Source organism: Euleptes europaea, chromosome 13 (assembly GCF_029931775.1).
Source record: "Euleptes europaea isolate rEulEur1 chromosome 13, rEulEur1.hap1, whole genome shotgun sequence".
NCBI classification, from domain to species: Eukaryota; Metazoa; Chordata; class Lepidosauria; order Squamata; family Sphaerodactylidae; genus Euleptes; species Euleptes europaea.
The window spans coordinates 57163477-57183759 of NC_079324.1; positions in this window are offsets into that span (position 1 = coordinate 57163477).

Below are 20283 nucleotides of genomic sequence, written 5' to 3' on the forward strand. Positions count from 1 at the left end.
TTCCTCAATGTGAGAAGAGATTGGGGTGAGTGTGGAGGCGGAGCAGGGACAGGTGTTGTTGACATGTTATGTCAAAATGCCCATGAAGGTCATACCGGCACATTAAGAAATCCTTAAGAGGCTCTTTACAGATTCTAGAGCAAGATTTGAGTCCAGCAGGACCTTAAAGACCGACAGCATTTCCAGGGTAGAAGCGCTCATGAGTCAAATCTCCCTTTGTCAGATAATTTGGCTCTCAAAAGCTTACACCCAGGAAATCTTGATCTTTAAGGTGCCAACATGAAACCATAAGCTAATATTGATACAAGTGTTTTTATGAATAATATATAATAACTTTAATGGTTTGGAGTAGTGGAGTCTTATCTGGAGAACTGGCTTTGATTCCCCACTCCTTCATATGAGCGGCAGACGCTAATCTGCTGAACCGGGTTGGTTTCCCCACTCCTACACATAAGGCCAGATGGGTGACCTTGGACAAGTCACAGCTCTTAGAGGTCTTTGAGCCTCACCTATCTCACAGGGTGTCTATTGTGGGGGGAGGAAGGGAAGGTGATTGTAAGCCGGTTTGAGTCTCCCTTAAGTGGTAGCCCCTTGGTCCATCAAAGTCAGTATCATCTACTCAGAGTGGCAGCGGCTCTCCAGGGTCTCAGGTAGAGCACTTTCATATCACCTACTTGCCTAGTGCCTTTAATGGGAGATGCCAGGGATTGAACCTGGGACCTTCTGCATGCCAACTCCTCCTCCTCCTTCTTCCTCCTCCTCCTCCTTCTTCCTCCTCCTCCTCCTATCTTAAAGTTGCTTTGGGGGAAACTACCTGACTGGCAATACTGGGGACCTTAATTATAACCAGCCTTATTACAATTATAATCAGCAAAATAAATGTCTGTTGTCAGTTCCAAAAGAGTGTGAGTAGTAAGATCCATACTGAATCAGAACAAGCAAGTTGCGTAAGTTAATTATGTATTTGTACATGTGTGTGTGTGTATGTTAAGTGCCATCAAGTCACTTCTGACTCATGACAACCCTATGAATCAGTGTCCTCCAAAATGTCCTATCTTTAACAGCCTTGCTCCGGTCTTGCAAATTGAGGGCTGTGGCTTCCTTTATTGAGTCAATCCATCTCTTGTTGGATCTTCCTCTTTTCCTGCTGCCTTCAACTTTTCCTAGCATGATTGTCTTTTCCAGTGACTCTTGTCTGTGCTTAATTTGGTTGGTTCCAGAGCTACCGCCCTTCAGCCTCCTTCGGTGCACCTGAGGTCTGGCATTATGTAAGAGGATGTCCCTTTCTCCCTGCCATTCATAATTCTAGAAACCTCTGTCACATGCCCTCTTAGCCATTTTTTAAAAATTAACTGAACAGCCCTTTTTTTTTTGTAGAGGAAGTGTTCTCATTCACTGATTCAGTGAGATACTTTCTGAGATGGTACAACCAGAAATCTGTGTGCTCAGTTATGCATACTTTGTGATGTGCCACCAAAGCAAGCCCTAGCAGCATTTAAATGCTTTCCATTTGGTTTACCAAGGTCAGACATCTTCAAGGCTATGTTTTAAATGTATGAATTAACACTGAAAGCTGAGTTTAAAAAGCAGTGCTTTACCGCTCTGTCTGCCTGTCTCTCTCCTACTCACACAGAGATATCATTTACTGTTAGGTCCTTTGAAGCCGCTCTCATAAAAGTGTATTCTTGTCAAAACATTTATAACAAAGAACAGGAGCTGGTTCGGCACTGGGGGGGAATGGAGACAGCTTTAAATAGCGGTGCGGCATCAGGAGAAATGGAGAGGGAAAAAATCACCGCATAAGTGTAAATGGGTCCATTACAGTGAGTGACAGACCATTTTTGATTGCCTGTGGAGTGACAAGGAACAGTGTGTCACATGCGCGCACACTCCCTTCCTTTAACTTGCCTACCTGAGGGGGAAAAGAGACACGAAAGAAGTCGCTTCTCTCTTATTTATGTGTCACTCGTCATTAGAAACAAGGCTGTCGCTGGAAACACCTACTTATGAGTAAACCCCGTGGCACCCAGTCATGCTTCATGAGAAGAGAGAAAAGCTTTCACACCATTTCCACCTGAGTCCAGAAGAGCAAATGCTGGCAAGGACTTGAGAGGCAAGGACCAGTACAGACATTAGCGACGTTCCTATGCATGATGGAGCAGTGACTGTAAGCAGGGCTGGCGTACGAAATTTGGGCACCTTAGATGGCTATCACTACCATGTGCAAACTCTCCCCACCATTACTCTCTTCCTCCCCACAGCGAGGCGCTGCAGGTAACCACTGCTGACTCTCCCTCCTCCCCTCGCACAATGAGGAGAGGTGAGACAGAGAGGGAAGGAGGGGAGAGGGCCAGACGTGCCCCCCAACCCGCTGGTGGAGCAGAGAGGGAGGAAGAGAGCAGGACCCACATGGTCACCCACAGGGGCTAGGGGGGCATCCTGGCTGTCACTTTCTATGGGTGACCCAAATTCCATGGGCGGGCATGGGGAGGGAGCCGCAGGCCTGGTTGCTGCTCTTTCCCCTCTGGTGCCCTCAGCAATTGAAGAAGGAGGAGGAGGAGGAGGAGGAGGAGTTGGTTTTTACATGCCAACTTTCTCTACCACTTAAGGAAGAATCAAACCAGCTTACAGCCACCTTCCCCTCCCCTCCCCTCCCCATAACAGACACCCTGTGAGATAGGTGGAGCTGGGAGAGTGTGACTAGCCCAAGGTCACCCAGCTGGCTTCATGTGTAGAAGCGGGGAAACAAATCCAGTTCACCAAATTAGCCTCTGCTGCTCATGTGGAGAAGTGGGGAAATCAAACCCAGTTCTCCAGATCAGAGTCCACTGCTCCAAGCCACAGCTCTTAACCACTACACCACGCTGGCCTAGTGGACAGTCTGGCCCTGACTTTAACGGCTGCATACCACAGCTGTTCCACAGGGGATGCCAAGTTTGTTTGGGTGTTTTGGTGCATTCCCATGTATGCACAATTTGTCTCCTTTTTTCCTATTTCTTTATATTCTGTCTTCTTGGGTATGTTAACTAAAAATCCAGCCTCATTATGACACCTCATTAAAACCGTGACAGGGTTACAGTGGTAATTGGCGCGTTCCTTTTTAATTATGCTCGTACATAGGCAGACCGAAACTGCCATTCATTCCTTTGGGCTTCCTCTCCTAGTACTATTGGAAATTGGAGGCTATGGAGTAAATAATATCCTGAACTTCAGCCAGAGGCGTGCTACCGTTCGAACTTGCATCTCTTTCAGGCTAAATTGATTAGCCTTTGCCCGTTCAAGCATGTCTGTTGGTCCTGTGTTGGTTGGGCTGTGCCAGCACTGGGTGGGGATGTTTTGGTGGGCGCATATGGGCAGAAAAACAGGCGGCACCTGCTGCTGGTAATTGGCAGTTAAAGCGGCTAGCACACTGCTGGTTAGCAGGATGGAGGAAGAGAGCCGATAACGGACTCATTGATCAGCACCATGGACAGCTCAGGGAGAGTATGCCTTTGAAAGGGCTGAAATAGATGAGCTTTTCTCCATTCATAAAATACAAAAGGGCAGGTTCTGTGAGGCCTCAGTTTGCCTTGTGGCCATGCAAAGAACACAGAGGGGGTTAATCCTTTAACTTCCATTCAGTTTCTGCTCTCTTCTAGCATTTTAAAGGAACGAAGACGTGCTCTTTAAAAGCAGAACTGAGTTACAGGAGAGCCCTTGAGTTATGGAGCTCAATTTAAGGCCATTTCACATATTGCAGCCGGGTTTTCTTCCAAGTGTCTGCTTTAAAGGGAGGGGCAGCCAAACATAGCTCTCTGATTCCACAATTAACTTATCCTCTCCCACAAGTCATGTCTGTTGCTTTAAAAGCATACCCATGGCTTTTATCCCTGAGAGCTAAAATAAAAACGCCATGTATAGCAGCAGTGTATCTTCCAAAGGCCAAAGATAAACAACACTGGAAAGGCCATTATCTTCTTACCCTGCTTAAATTATCTCCCCAGTCCCCACCACCTCACCGCTAATGGGTCCTTTTTACAGGATCCTGGATCCTTCTCCAGCAAGCAATGGGGAGGATCCATAGAATCATAGCGTTGGAAGGGACGACCAGGGTAATCTAGTCCAACCCCTGTACAATGCAGGAAATTAACAACCACACCCCACACCCACTGTGACCCCTACTCCATGCCCAGAAGATGGAAACAAAAATCCCTCCAGGATCCCTGGCCAATCTGGCCTGGAGGAAAATTGCTTCCTGACCCCAAAGTGGCGATCCAAGTTAAAAGCCTTTTTTTTAATTTGATTGAAGGCTGCCAATCGCAATGGCCCTGCCTACTTCCTGAACAACATGGCAGGTGTCTGGGGAAGTCTCTGTGAGCACCACATTGGACAGCCCTGGTGTATTATATGAAGTGATCAGACTTACAGTACGAGTACTAAGATGTTACTGTCATCCTGCTTGACCCTCTAACTTTGCAGCTAGCTTGGTCTGTATTTCAGCAGCCCACTGACCCTTGGCATTGTGTTCCATTATGTGCCAGCGAGGTATAGTGGTTAAGAGCAGTGGTTTGGAGCAATGGACTCCAATCTGGAGAACCAGATTTGATTCCCCACTCCTCCACATGAGCGGCGGAGCCGAATCTGGTGAACTGGATTTGTTTCTCCACTCCTACACATGAAGCTTGCTGGGTGACCTTGGGCTAGTCACAACTCTCTTAGAGCTCTCTCAACCCCACCTACCTCACAGAGCGTCTGTTGTGGGGAGGGGAAGGGAAGGTGATTGTAAGCTGGTTTGATTCTTCCATATGTGGTAGAGAAAGTTGGCATATAAAAACCAATGCCCCCTCCCCCTCCCGCTGCTGCTTGTTGTTGTTGTTGTTGTTGTTGTTGTTGTTGTTGTTGTTCTTCTTCTTCTTCTTCTTCTTCTTCTTCTTCTTCTTCTTCTTCTTCTTCTTCTTCTTTGTCATGTGATTCATCCAGCTATAAGCACCTGAAATGAGACGGACCGCAATTATCCCTTTCCATTACTTTTCTCTTGGGTTCACATTAGATTAGGATGCTGAGGATGTGAGATCCTTGGTCAGTTCCTCCCCCGCCCAACACCGCCCTAAGCCTTCAGTTTCTTCAGGCTTGGCAGTTGGCTTTGTTTTATTTTATTTTTCAACAATTAAAGCTCGACAGCCTTTGCCCTGGGCATTTTTCATTACCCATTTGTCCCCGTTCCTTAAATTGAATTGGAGAAGCTGGCTAGAGAATTTCAAGAAGGGCCAGGGTTTGGAAACTGACTTGACAGTCCCCGATGTACCAGCAACACAACCAAGCACTAAACAAGTTTGCAAATGCCTCCCTAAAGCCAGATGTGAATTAACTTCAGAAACCATTATTTTCTCTTTGATCTTGAATGCAATGTGCACAAAATTTTCTTGTTCGTGAACAAAGCACGGAATTCTATTTACAAATAGTCGTTGGTATTGCCAGCTTTAAAAAGGCCCCTGGAGGGACCAAAGGGGCCGTGCCTGGCAGATCAAGGGGCTCCCATCTCCTCAACATGAAGCCTACTGGATGACCTTGGGCTAGTCACAGTTCATTCTGAGTTCTCTCGGCCCCACCTACATCTCAAGGTGTCTGTTGTAGGTAGAGGAAGGGAAGGCGATTGTAAACCGGTTTGAGACTCCTTAAAGGTAGAGAAAATAAAAACCAACTCCTCCTCCTCCTTCTTCTTACTCCTCCTCCTCCTCCTCCTTATCCTGGAACTTTTACAATCAGCAGGGCTGACCCAACTGTACAGGCAACCCCCAAGGGTCTGTAGGGGGTGCTGGTGAAGGGATGTTAGTTTTACCAACCTCCAGGTAGGGCCTAGAGATCTCCCAAAATGACAACTGAGCTCCAGACTGCAGAAATCAGCTCCCTTGAAGGAAATGGCTGCTTTGGAGGGTGGCCTCTATGGCATTATACCTTGCGGAGGTCCCTCCCCTTCCCAAACCCTGCCCTCCCTCGGCTCCACCCCCAAATCTCCAGGAATTTCCCAATCCACAGTTGGCAACCCTAACCGCAGCTGGGACTTTGCCCCTTGGCCTTTTCAGACTGCGACTCTGATGAACACCCTTGAGGCAGAAATAATTTCTGGGGAGCTTTTGTTATTTCCTGTTCACTTCTTTGCTGGACTCCTCGTGTTACCTTGTCCGGTGACGAAGGAGGTATTGCGTGTTGCAAGGCCCACCTCTCCACTCAGCCCCCGGGGGACTGTTGTTCTGTTTCCAGGCATTCGCTGGAAAGGTCAAAGCCAGCCAGCAAGGAAGATTAATTTTAATTGAACAGCGTGTGCCCACAGCGCACTGCACAGGAGGGGGAGAGGAGAAGGTACTCCGGTACTCGACTTGGGTGCCTTTTCAAAGGGGCCAGACAGTCTGAGGGGCAAAGCATGGATGCGTTCATCTATTAACGCATAGATGAAGAACTGCTGTCAGAGCAAAACAGGAATGCGGAGCGAGGTTCCTGCTGTGATCTTTGGGGACCGGGGCTCGTTGGCTCGCTCAACTTGACCTGGATTACCTGGTGAGGTTTTGGAGCCCATCTGCATCCTTTTCCCATTAGGGAAACTTGGCTGATAGTTCAGCTGGTAAGTTTGTTTTAAGTTCTGTAGTTTGGTCATTTTCTAACCTGTCGACGATGAACAGTTTTTTGTGGGGGTTGCATTTGCATCTGTTGCAAGAAGCACCTCAATTTAAGAAAGATGTAGACAAGCTGGAACGTGTCCAGAGGAGGGCAACTAAGATGGTGAGGGATCTGGAGACCAAGTCCTATGAGAAAAGTTTGAAGGAGCTGTGTATGTTTAGCCTGAAGAGGAGAAGACTGAGAGGGGATATGATAACCATCTTCAAGTACTTGAAGGGCTGTCATATAGAGGAGGGTGCCGAGTTGTTTTCTGTTGCCCCAGAAGGTTGGACCAGAACCAACGGGTTGAAATTAAATCAAAACATTGTCGAAGGCTTTCACGGTCAGAGTTCATCGGTTCTTGTAGGTTATCCGGGCTGTGTGACCGTGGTCTTGGTATTTTCTTTCCTGACGTTTCGCCAGCAGCTGTGGCAGGCATCTTCAGAGGAGTAACACTGAAGGACAGTGTCTCTCAGTGTCAAGTGTGTAGGAAGAGTAATGTATAGTCAGAGAAGGGGGTTGGGTTTGAGCTGAGTCATTGTCCTGCAAAGTATTATAGGTAATGTGCTAATCATTGTCCTGTAAGTATCAAGATAATGTGCTAATGAGGGTGTGGTATGGTAATATGGAAACATTGTATCCTGAAGTGATAAATCAAAACAGTTTCTGGCTAGACATCAGGAAGAATTTTCTAAAGAGCAGTTCCTCAGTGAAACAGGCTTCCTCGGGAGGTGGTAAGCACTCCTTCCCTGGAGGTTTTTAAGAAGAGGTTAGATGGCCGTCTGTCAGCAATGCTGATTCTTTGACCTTAAGCAGATCTTAAGAGAAGCTGATTGGGAAAACAGGCAGACAAAACCTAGTCAAAATGGATACTAGTCATGATGTGTACCTATTCTTTCCAGGATCAGAGGAGCATGCCTATTACATTAGGTGCTGTGGAACACAGGCAGGATGGTGCTGCTCCGGTCGTCTTGCTTGTGGGCTTCCTTGAGGCACCTGGTTGACCACTGTGTGAACAGATTGCTGGACTTGATGGACCTTGGTCTGATCCGGCAGGGCCTTTCTTATGTTTTTATGGAAGCGTCGACCCCAGACAAAGATCCTGTGAAGTTAGGGGAACAAGACTCTGACTTGTATTAAATGTTGGTTGATAAAAGGAAGCATTTACACAAATAAATCGTTAAATTGTGGAAGTCCCTGCCCCAGGATGTGGTGATGGCTGCCAACTTGGAAGGCTTTAAGAGGGGAGTGGACATGTTCATGGAGGAGAGGGCTATCCATGGCTACCAGTTAAAATGGATACTAGTCATGATGCAGACCTATTCTTCAGAGGAGCATGCCTATTAGATTAGGTGCCATGGAACACCGGCAGGACAATGCTGCTGCTGCAGTTGTCTTGTTTGTGGGCTTCCTCAAGGCACCTGGCTGGCCACTGTCTGAACAGACTGCTGGACTTGATGGGCCTGGGTCTGATTCAGCAGGGCTTTTCTTACATTCTTAACAGCCACAATCCAGACTTCTAATACTTGGAATAAGCTTTGTGTGTGTTTGAGTCTTTTGAATTATTGTCAGCAGTTTGCTGAGTGTGATCTTAAGTTCTTTCTCTCAACTTCAGCCTCCTTCTAAAAATAAAATGGAGGCATTTGTGGGAATGTTGAAGGAGGTGGTGATATTTCGAGGGGAAGAAAAGTGATCCAATAGTTCTTAATTGGGGGAGAAATAATTGGTATGTTTCAGTGTTGTAAAACACCTTTGATCAATAAACCATCAGCCTGGATCCTCACAGCTTGCTCATTAAGTAAAGGGCAAGCAGCAAGATTCATCCTAGGTGGGAAATACACACATTACGACAGTGAGGGGGAATGCAGTGGCATCTTGTCTGTCTTAGACTTCTAGCTGGCCAATGCTTGGGTCATGGCGACTGTGCCCAAATTAGGGTTGCCAGGTCCCTCTTCACCACCTGCGGGAGGTTTTTGGGTTGGAACCTGAAGAGGGTGGGGTTTGGGGAGGAGAGGGACTTCAATGCCATAGAGTCCAATTGCCTAAGCGGCCATTTTCTCCAAGTGGACTGATCTGTATTGGCTGGAGATCAGTTGTAATAGGAAATCTCCAGCTAGTACCTGGAGGTCGGCAACCCTAGCCCAAATTCAGACCGGGAGTGAGTCTGAGTCACCGAGATGAGGGGTTTATCTAGAGGACAGTGGGCAGAAGATACTGCTTGTTTGACTTTTCATGGGTAGAAGGCAAGGATCCAAATAATCTTAGCAGGCCTTACCTTCATTCTGGTTAAGAACATAAGAAAAGCCCTGCTGGATCAGACCAAGGCCCATCAAGTCCAGCAGTCTGTTCACACAGTGGCCAACCAGATATTTTAGTAATCATATACCTCTCCTTATATGATTATTCATGAGTCCTCAACTTGCATAAATAAATATTGTCTGCCAGTTACAAGGGACAATGTCAAACCATCCTGTTTTACTTTTGGGCTTCCAGAGAGCTCAGAGACCTGACAACACACTACTTATTAGGCTGAGGCTGCAATCCTGTGAGTACATACTGGGGAGCAAATCCTAACACAGTGGGACCGTGCGTATACGTAGTGGAGTGGGCGTTTAATCTCTCTATCTGTGAGATTAATAAGGGGTACAGAAGCACTGTAGAAATTGCACGTTCGCTCCACCCCGGAGCGTGATAGGAAGTCCGCAGTGTCTTAGCAGGGGTCCCAAATTGGACTGCTCTGTGCGGATGAGGTTAGCGTCCTTTTTCTGGCTCTTCAAAGTGTCTGTGGCATTTCCTTCTCCCTGAATAGGCATTGCAGGATAGATATCTTTCTTACCTGCTGGGCCCAGTTGCCATGACAGTGGCTGATCTCTCCTGCGTATCCCTCCTTTGTGCATTTCAACAAGGGAAACCTTGGGAAATATTTGCGAATGCCGATTCCCTTAATTAAAATGCAACTGTCGGCAAGGAAGAGGATATGGGCTGGATGTGCTTGGAACTGACTATTTAATCAGGGCTGATAAGGAGACCAGCTATCACACTGGCCTGTGCAAAAGAACATCCGCAGGTTCGGCAGATAGAATTTGAACACGTTCCACCATTGAGATGGTAAGGAACTTTATTTTTAGAGTGTGAGAAGTTCCGCTTCTTCGACTCTTCCTTCTTTCAAGGGTCACTTGGTCTGAACGGTGACTTCCCACCTGCGCACTCTCCAAGATCTGTCACATGAAAACAGGGATGCATGTTTTCGAGGATGTGAGGAAATAGCTCCTCGTAGTGGGGGAGAAGACAAACAGCAAGGGCAAACCCTGGACTTCTGACAGTTGTTTGGTTGGTCCCACTGGGGCTCGAAGTTGAATCACCAGGTGGCGGACCATAAACGGATGGGTTTTGGTCCCCAAATGAAGCATTTAATCCCCAAAATGCAATTGATGATGTATGGATGCTTCAGCAGTCTTTCAAAGGGGAGAGCGTTCCTGTTTTTCATGGAGATAGATCACGATGAGTAGCCATGTTAGTCTGTCAACAGCAGTAGAAAGAGCCAGAGTCCAGTAGCTCCTTAAAGACTAACGAAATTTCTGGCAGGGGATGAGCTTTCATGAGCCACAGCTCACTTCTTCATTCCAGCTGTATCTGAAGAAGTGATCTGTGGCTCACGAAAGCTCACACCCTGCCAGAATTGTTGTTAGTTTTTAAGGTGCTACTGGACTCTTGCTCTTTTCTACTGTTTTTCTTGGAGAGTCACACAGACAGTCTGAAAGGAGGACAGCCCCTCATGATAGACACAGGTTTTGTGAGTTCTTTTTGTTCCGTAAAGCAAAGAAGGGGAACAAATAAAATTTCTAGCCAAATCCACTTGACCAACAGCAATGAAAGAAATGAGCATCTACCCTGTGGGGGAAGTGTTACCCCCCTCGAACTGTTTTCTGCTTGTTCTGTGGTCTGATTCCAACCTAAGGATGCATCTGGGCTGGCAGTTTACCAATACCAAGTACTGATGGATGAGCTTTTTCCACTGTTGGATTTCACCTTTGACCTGTACTAGTTTGATGCGATTTCCCCAGGGATGGTTGCAAACATCAGAGTAAGAGGTTCTCGGCCCAAGTGTAATTATTTCTAATCACTTGGAGGGGCGGGTTAGTGCCTTCCTTACGTAATTCCAGGGAGTACAGGAGAAGTGCTACTTCTAGGCAAAGAAGAAGAAAAGAAAGAAAGTGAAGAGCCGCTTAATCCTTCCCCACTTCCTGGCTGTGTTTATCATCGTACTTTAGGTAATGCAGACAACTGTAGTCAGAAGAATGCAGTCCCGACCTGGAAGTCCTTGGTTTGGATTTTGCATCTGCCGTGTATTTACTGACACTGAAACCCTAAACAGAGTTACATGTTTCTAAGCTTGGTGACTGCAAATGATTTTGTGATAACCGGGGTCGCCAGCTCTGGGTTGGGAAATTCCTGGAAATTTGGGGGCAGAGTCTGGGGAGAGTTGGGTTTGGGGAGGGGAGAGACCTCAACATGGTATAATGCCGTAGAGTCCACCTTCCAAAGCGGCCCATGTCCTCCAGCAGAACGGATCTCTGTAGTCTGGAGATGGGTTGTAATTCTGGAACATCTCCAGGCAACCCTAGGTATAGCTCTGCTTAAGATTTCACTGGAGGTAACTTTAAACGCACCTCTGCCCGAGTCATGTTCACTTATGCTGAAGACTGGGGTGGTACGATGGATTCCACCACTTCAGATTGCAGTGTAGATAACTAGCTTTGAATTAAACAAAACAAAACACCTCCGTGAAAACAGAATGGCAGCACAGCAGACAAAATTCTTCTACCCCCCTCTCTGGGCTTGCTTGCTGGTTTTCTGCTTGCAGTGAATTTTTAACATTGAGGAGCATTCCAAAACAAATACTTCCAGGATTCTCCACCAGGTGAGGCCTGTTCTCCCCCCTGAGCATGCTACCATCTTAGGGTTGCCAGGTCCCTCTTCACCACCGGCAGGAGATTTTTGGGGCAGAGCCTGAGAAGGGTGGGGTCTGACTGGGAGGGACTTGAATGACATAGAGTCCAATTGCCAAAACGGGAACTGATCTCTATCGGCTGGAGATCAGTTGTAATAGCGGGAGATCGCCAGCTAGTACCTGGAGGTTGGCAACCCTATACCATCTTTTTATCTAGAGGAAGAAGAAGTTGGTTTTATATATGCTGAGTTTCTCTACCATTTAAGGGAGAATCAAACCTGCTTATAATCACCTTCCCTTCCCCTCCCCACAACAGACACCCTGTGAGGTAGGTGGAGCTGAGAGAGCTCTAAGAGAGCTGTGACTAGCCCAAGGTCACCCAGCTGGCCAACTCAGTCCACCAGATTAGCGTCCGCCGCTCGTGTGGAGGAGTGGGGAATCGAACCCAGTTCTCCAGATCAGAGTGCACCGCTCCAAACCACCGCTCTTAACCACTACACCACCCTGGCTCTGCATGTGGAAATGGTGCCTCTTTTCCTCGGCCTGCCATCTGCAATGTGAAGACAATAATACGGAACTAACTTAGAGGTTTCTTTTAAGTACTACTGAAATTATGTGTTAGGAATGAGCAGATTTCCCCCATCCGTTCCTTGATTATTCCACAAGTTCACTCTGACCTACATTCCAGCCCTCCTTAATTCTCTTTTAACTAAGAAAATGTCTAAAGTTAATTCAGGAACTGGAGCGTGCAACATTTTATGCATGTCTGTCTCTCCACGATCCTCATTATATTAATGTCGCATATATGTACATGGCTTTTTGGCAGGTTTTTTTTTTAATGAGTCTTCATGCAAACCTACATATGAACATCAAGACTCTTTTTGTTTGTGTGCGGCATTTTACAGCATGTGCATGCACTCTTAAGCACTGATGTGCTGGTGCACTGCCCAAATAGACAATACATGCAGTGCATGTAGGCAGTGTTCTGCAGTGTTTGTCTTGGTTTCTTGTGGGAGGGGCCATGGCTCGGTAGCTAGGGTTGCCAGGTCCCTCTTCACCACTGGTAGGAAATTTTTGAGGCAGAGCCTGAGGAGGGCGTGGTTTGGGGAGGGGAGGGACTTCAATGACAAAGAGTCCAATTGCTAGGGTTGCCAACCTCCAGGTACTAACTGGAGATCTGCTATTACAACTGATATCCAACTGATAGAGACCAGTTCACCTGGAGAAAATGGTCGTTTTGGCAATTGGACTCTATGGCAATGAAGTCCCTCCCCTCCCCAAACCCTGCCCTCCCCAGGCTCCGCCCCAAAAACCTCCCGCCGGTGGCAAAAAGGGACCTGGGAACCCTACCAATGGCCAAAGCTGCCATTTTCTCCAGGTGAACTGATCCCTGTTGGCTGGAGATCAGTTGCAATAGCAGGCGATCTCCAGCTAATAACTGGAGGTTGGCAACCCTAGTGGTGGTGCATCTGGTTGACTTGCAGAAGGTCCCAGGTTCAATCCCCGGCATTCCTGTTAAAAAGACCAGGCAGTAGGTGGTGTGAAAGACCTCTGCCTGAGACCCTGGAGAGCTGCTGCCGGTCAGAGTAGACAACACTGACCTTGATCGACTGATGGTCGGATTCAGTATGAAGCAGCTTCATGTGTTCACATCCTCATCAGTAACATCAGGGAAAGTTTCAAACAAACGAAGGAAACAATTGCTACAGAGAACTCTGTACAAAATTTGGAAATTAAAAAAAACAACCAACCAGCTGAGTGCCTTAACTGCACTGCAGAAACAAAGCCTAAGTAACTCAAAGAGAAATTTAAATGAAATAAGTTTGGGAAGCATCTCTCTAATGTACGTGAGTCGCTTTGCAGGATCTGAATTGCCATAAAAATGTTAAGTATTACTATGAGCCCCATGGCGCAGAGTGGTAAGAGCTGCAGTACTGCAGTCAAAAGCTCTGCTCACAACCTGAGTTCGATCCCAACGTAAGTCTGCTTCAGGTAGCAGCCTCAAGGTGGACTCAGCCTTCCATCCTTCCGAGGTTGGTAAAATGAGGCCCCAGCTTGCTGGGGGTAAAGTGTAGATGACTGGGGAAAGCGATGACAAACCACCCCCTAAACAGAGTATGCCTAGTAAACGTCAGGATGTGACGTCACCTCATGGGTCAGTCATGACCCGGTGCTTGCACCTTTACCTTTTTTACATTATTATGTAGCCAAGGGGTGCCTACGGTGTCAGTATGGAAAAGAGGATGAAGTTGGGTCCTGGTTCTGTGCTTGCAAATCTAACCGCAAAGATTTGAGGATGCTCGAAAAGAAGTTCTGCACCCCAAATTAAGCTTTGGACCACCACATATCATAAACCCCCACAGTGCAAATAAGGAACTGGGAACTAACTTCAGCCTCGTCAGTCAGGAGCAGCGGTTAGAATGTCAGACAAGGACTGGGGATACTGGGTCTCAATGGCTATGAAGCTAACGGGATGACCCCATTGGGTCGATCACACCCTCTTAGCCTGATCTGCCTCCCGGAGTTGTCATTAGGATAAAAAGAGGAGAAAGGAGAATAATGCCTTCAGCTCCCTGGAGGATGGCTTGGGGAAAGAAAACATACGGCCCGCAGGCTGGATCCGGCCCCTTGAGAGCTGTTATACGGCCCACAAGCGAGCCGAGGCAGCCACCCCTCCCCCCAGACTCTCAATCTGGGCTGGCGAGGCATGGCCCGGCCTGACCAAGTGACATTTATGTCATACCCGGCCCTCGTAGCAAATGAGTTCGACACCCCTGCACCAGATAGTTTACTGGTAGCGAGATGGAAATGATGTGGAAATTGCTCTCTCTGTAAAAAAGCTGCATTTAAAATGTAAATCCCTTCCTCCTGTTTCTTGGTGATGTGTGCAAGGAACGAATTTGCCTTTTAAAATTTCCCCAGGGGCATGTTCTCTAGAGGAAACGTTTCGTGGCGCCTGAGTTCTTCTTTTTATCATTTAGATGTTTAGATTTGTTTAGATGCTCTGCTTTCCCCCTCGCTGGCAGCATCGTTCACCCCTCCTCCATTTTATCCTCACAACAACAAACCTGCGAGGTAGGTTGTTCTGAGAGAGCGTGATTGGCCCAGCAAGTTTCTATGACAGACTGCTAAACTAACCCGGGGTCTCCCAGGTTATAATCTGACTCTCTACACTGGGCTGCTTCTCTGTACTAATTTTCCACATTTCATTTTCGAGATGCGCACAAAGTGGGATAAATCCAAGATTCTGCTTTGGATTGCTCTCTATCTTTATCTATCTAGTGCTGTTCATACAGCTAGAGCCTTGAGCAGAAAATGTGGATTGCGCTCGACTCTCTCACACGTTCTGAACTCCCCGATGAGTTGGGGGAGCCCATCCGATCAGACGTGCTTTAAATGCATCGGCAATTTGATTAGTGGCCGAGGGAGTCCCTCGGAAGGTATGTCTCATCAGCAAGGAGAGCTGATGCTTTCCCTATCTTTAAAATGAAATGATTTTCTCTCCCTGCTCCCTCACTCCAAGCTGCAGTACGTGGCCACACAGAATGTGTTTTCATCAAATGCTTTCATTTTCCCCCCAATGCCTGCATTTGTTTTAAAATAACTAAAGGTGAAACTTGGCACTCTGGCTGAAAACGCATGGTCACTTTAGCCTCCTTTATTCCCCGTTTCAGCCAGGATTCAGCCAGGATCGAACGCACGTTTGGCGAAACGCATGCGTTCGATCCTGGCCGAATCCTGGCTGAAACGGGGAATAAAGGAGGCGAAAGCGACCGTGCGTTTTCGCCCTCTGTGTTCGGTTCACACATGCAGTTATGTCACTTGATAGTTTGGTAATCCAGACATCGTTGTGGTGTAGTGGTTAAGAGCGGTGGACTCTGATCTGGAGAACCGGGTTGGATTCCCCACTCCTCCCCATGAGTGGTGGAGGCTAATCTGGTGAACTGGACTTGCTTCCCTGCTCCTCCACATGAAACCAGCTAGGTGACCTTGGGTTAGTCTCAGCTCTCTTAGAGCTCTCTCAGCCCCACCTACCTCACAGGGTAGGTGATTGTAAGCCGGTTTGAGTCTCCCTTAAGTGGTAGAGACAGTCGGCATATAAAAACCAACTCTTCTTCTTCTTCTTCTTAAAGCCAGTGTGGCACAGGGGGACAGAATGTCAGACTAGTCTCCGTGAGATCAGGATTCAAATCTCCACTCTATCATGAGTGACTTTGGGGCAGGCACTCTCTTTCAGCCTAGCCTACCTCGCAGGTTTGTTGAGAGGATACCATGCTTAAAAAAGAGAGACATGTTTGCAACCCTGGGGTAAAAATATACCATATAGATAGGGTTGCCAGGGGCCCCCCTCTTGATTGGCGGGAGGTTTTAGGGGGCGGGGCTGGGGTGGCTGCGCATGTGCAGGACAGGTACAGCAACGGCTGGCTACTAGCCATGATGGTTAAATAGAACCTCCATGCTCTGAAAGTCAATTCCTATAAAGTAGGAACAGGCGAGAGAGGCTTTGGTCCTGCTTGTTGCCCTCCCAAGGGCAACTGGTAGGCCTCTGTGTGAGTCAGGCCCTAGTCTGATCCAGCAGGGCTGTTCTCATGTTCCTAAGCAAGAATGGCTGCACCAACCAGGATTGCCAATCTCCAGGTGGGGTCAGGAGATCTCCTGGAATTACAGCCACAGAGGTCAGTTTCACGGGAGAAAGTGGTTGCTTGGAAAGGTGGACTCTGTGCTGTTACACCCAGGAGGTCCCTCCCCAAGCTCCTGCCCCAGATCTCTAGGACATGGGTTCTCAACAAGGGGGGAATCCCCCCCCCCCGCAGGAGGGATTTTAGGGTTCCAGGGGGGAATTGGGACCAGCAAAGTGTGATGTCCTGTAGATTATGTACAATCTGAAAAATTGTAGGGTTTTTTTTTTAGTTCGACTATCTTGGGAAGGGGGAAATTATATTCTGAACAATGGTGAAAGTAGGGAATGGAGCAAAAAAAAAGTTGAGAACCACTGCTCTAGGAATTTCACAAGCCGGAGCTGGCAACCCTAGCAACCCAACCCAGCTTCTTTCTCTCTAGAATGGTTGTGAAAATCTTTTCTCAGTCTTGCATGGGTGGAGAGGGAGTTAGACTCTGAAGGTTTCGCTGCTCGCTTCTCTGCGTTTCCCCACCACGGCTGTAATGCCTCTCTTAAAACCAGGCAGCTTATTAGATTTCCATGCCTGTTTTTTTCTCTTGCCACTGAGCCAATTTAGATGCTGTTGTTTTGGCTGGAGCTATTCTCTATGTGCCTCAGTTAAAAAGCCTCTCTTGAGAGAAGCTCTGCTAGGCGCTCTCTCTCTCTCTCTCTCTCTCTCAGAGCTGGTTTTTATACGCCAACTTTCTGCACCTTTTAAGGAGTCTCAAAGCGACTTACAATCACCTTCCCTTCCCCTCCCCACAACAGACACCTTGCAAGGTAGGTGGGGCTGAGAGAGTTCAGAGAGAACTGTGACTGGCCCAAGGTCACCCAGCTGGCTTCATGTGGAAGAGCGGGGAAACCAATCTGGTTCGCCAGATTAGAGTCCGCCGCTCATGCAGAGGAGTGGAGAATCAAACCCGGTTCTCCAGATCAGAGTCCGCCGCTCTTAACCGCTACATCACACTGGCCATATTTATGACTGGAAAGCAGGAAACTATATTCATGTTTTGCAAAGGTCTATCTCTCATAGTTACATTCCCCCAGTCCCACCAGTGTTTAGAGGCTTCTGGGGGAAGAACACCTCACATAAATGTTCACATATATAACAGAAGCATGAAGGTATTGCTTTATATATGATCCGTGGTCCCTCTGCCAGGTAGTTCTACTCTTGTTTTATCTTACAGGGCGATTGTAGGGTTACCTCTTAAAAACACACATTTCCTCCGATGGGTGTTGTTTGGTCAGACAAACTGCTGGCAGGGAAAGGGTTAATGTACAGTATTCATTTGTTTCAAAAATGAGATCCTTTTCTTTCTCCTACAAAGGAGATTCAAGGCAGGTTAAGCCCCCACAAGCTGATTCTTGCCACCAGCGGGAGATGTTTGGGGTGGAGCCTGAGGAGGGCGGGGTTTGGGGAGGGGAGGGACTTCAATGCCATAGAGTCCAATGGCCAAAGCGGCTATTTTTCTCCAGGTGATCTGATCTCTATCGCCTGGAGATCAGTTGAATTAGCAGGAGATCTCCTGCTACTACCTGGCAGTTGGCAACCCTACCTGAGCTGAATATGTTTGGATTGCAGCTGTGTGTGTATGTGTTTTTTAACAAGTGCAACCAGATCTGTTGTGATATTAAGCATTCGTTTCCCCCTGCCTTGGCAGCCAGCTCAGGACTTGTTATTTCATAATTTATCCATTCTAATTTACAGCAGGCAGAGAAGCCCTTTCAAACAAAAATTTTAGCTGGAAGCCTCCTTGGTGTGAAAATAAGGGCATTTACAGGAACACGGGAGTGTTCACGTTTTCTTTTGTGGGATTTTGTGTGCAAACACCATCCTGGGATACGCATAAAAGGAAAGACATCTCTTGATTCTGGACTCGCGGTTATCCATCCCTGATTTAATGGAGTAAGGAGAAGAAGTACGAGAGACGGAGAGATTCCCCAGGTGCCAACTGAGCATATGGCTCATAGCAATTTAAATATAAAAGAGTGAGAGCTCTCTTTTTTAAACAGCGTGCACAAATTTAATCTTCCTCTGCTGTGCGTTAATTACCAGAAAGCGAATTCCCCCATTACCTGCTTTCTGGTTCTTTCCACAGTGCAGAAATATGACTTGCTAAGTCAAGCTGGTAGTCTGTTCGACCCCTGAGGTCACGTCTCAGAATAGCATCTCCTGTCTAGGAGGAAGCTTAGTGTGCTGAAAAATCAGAACATTTGTTACAAATAGAGCAAGCGCTGACAATAAAGACAAGATTCTAGTCCTTAGGATGACGGGAAAAGACATAAAAATGTGTTTGGAGGGTCTGCGGTCCATAAGGAGTCCTGTGTGGGTAGTGTCGTATAGTGGTTAGAGTGTTGGATTTGGATCTGGAAGACTCAGGTTCGAATTCCTACTCTGCCAAGGAAGCGTTCTGGGCCAGTCACACCCTCTCAGCCCAGCCTACATCACAGGGCTGTTAAGGGGATAAAATGGAGAAAAGGAGAAGAATGAAAGGTGCTTGGGGTCCTCATTGGGGGAAGAGGCAGGGAAGGGCTGTGGCTCAGTGGCAGAGCCTCTGCTTGGCATGCAGAAGGTCCCAGGTTCAATCCCCAGCATCTCCAGTTAAAGGGACTAGGCAAGGAGGTGATGTGAAAGACCTCAGCCTGAGACCCTGGAGAGCCGCTGCCAGTCATAGAATCATAGAATCATAGAGTTGGAAGGGACAACCAGGGCCATCAAGTCCTATACAATGCAGGAAATTCACAACTACCTCCCCTGTCCACACCCCTAGTGACCAGAAGATGGCCAAGATGCCCTCCCTCTCATCATCTGCCTAAGGTCACAGAATCAGCATTGCTGACAGATGGTCATCTAACCTCTTCTTAAAAACCTCCAGGGAAGGAGAGCTCACCACCTCCCGCGGAAGCCTGTTCCACTGAGGAACCGCTCTAATCGTTAGGAAATTTTTCCTAATGTCTAGACGGAAACTCTTTTGATTTAATTTGAACCCATTGGTTCTGGTCCAACCTTCTGGGGCAACAGAAAACAACTCGGCACCCTCCTCTATATGACAGCCCTTCAAGTACTTGAACATGGTTATCATATCCCCTCTCAGTCTTCTCCTCTTCAAGCTAAACATACCCAGCTCCTTCAACCTTTCCTCATAGGACCTGGTCTCCAGACCCCTCACCATCTTTGTTGCCCTTCTCTGGACACGTTCCAACTTGTCTACATCTTTCTTAAATTGTGGTGCCCAAAACTGAACACAGTACTCTAGATGAGCTCTAACCAGAGCAGAGTAAAGCGATACCATCACTTTGCGTGATCTGGACACTATACTTCTGTTGATGCGGCCCAAGACTGCATTTGCCTTTTTAACTACCGCATCACACTGCTGACTCAAGTTCGGTGTTTGGTCTACTAAGACCCCAAGATCCTTTTCACACACACTACTGCTCAGACAAGTCTCCCCCATCCTATAATTATGCATTTGATTTTTCCTACCTAGATGCAGAACTTTACATTTGTCTTTGTTGAAGTGCATTTTATTAGTTCTAGCCCATTTCTCCAGCCTGTCAAGATCATCCTGCATCTTGGCTCTGTCTTCTACCGTATTTACCGTAGACATTACTGACTTTGATGGACCAAGGGTCTGATTCAGTTTAAGGCAGCTTCATATGTTTCATATGTTCAAAAATGAAGTTAATAAAATACGGTTAATGTTAAAGCATCCATGTCCTGCTCAACACTTTGTGAACATAAAAACATAAGAAAAGCCTTCTGGATCAGACCAAGGCCCATCAAGTCCAGCAGTCTGTTCACCCAGTGGCCAACCAGGGGCCTCAAGGAAGCCCACAAACAAGACGACTGCAGCTGCATTCCCCCCCCAATAGAAAATGTCGAATTTTAGTGCTTTTCTACCAAAGAGCTAAGGCAGGGGTGTCAAATATAAGGCCCGCGGGCCGGATCCGGCCCCTTGAGAGCTCTTACCCATCCGGTAAGCCAGCTGAGGCAGCCACCCAATCCCCCTCTCGATCTGGGCTGGTGAGGCATGGCCCG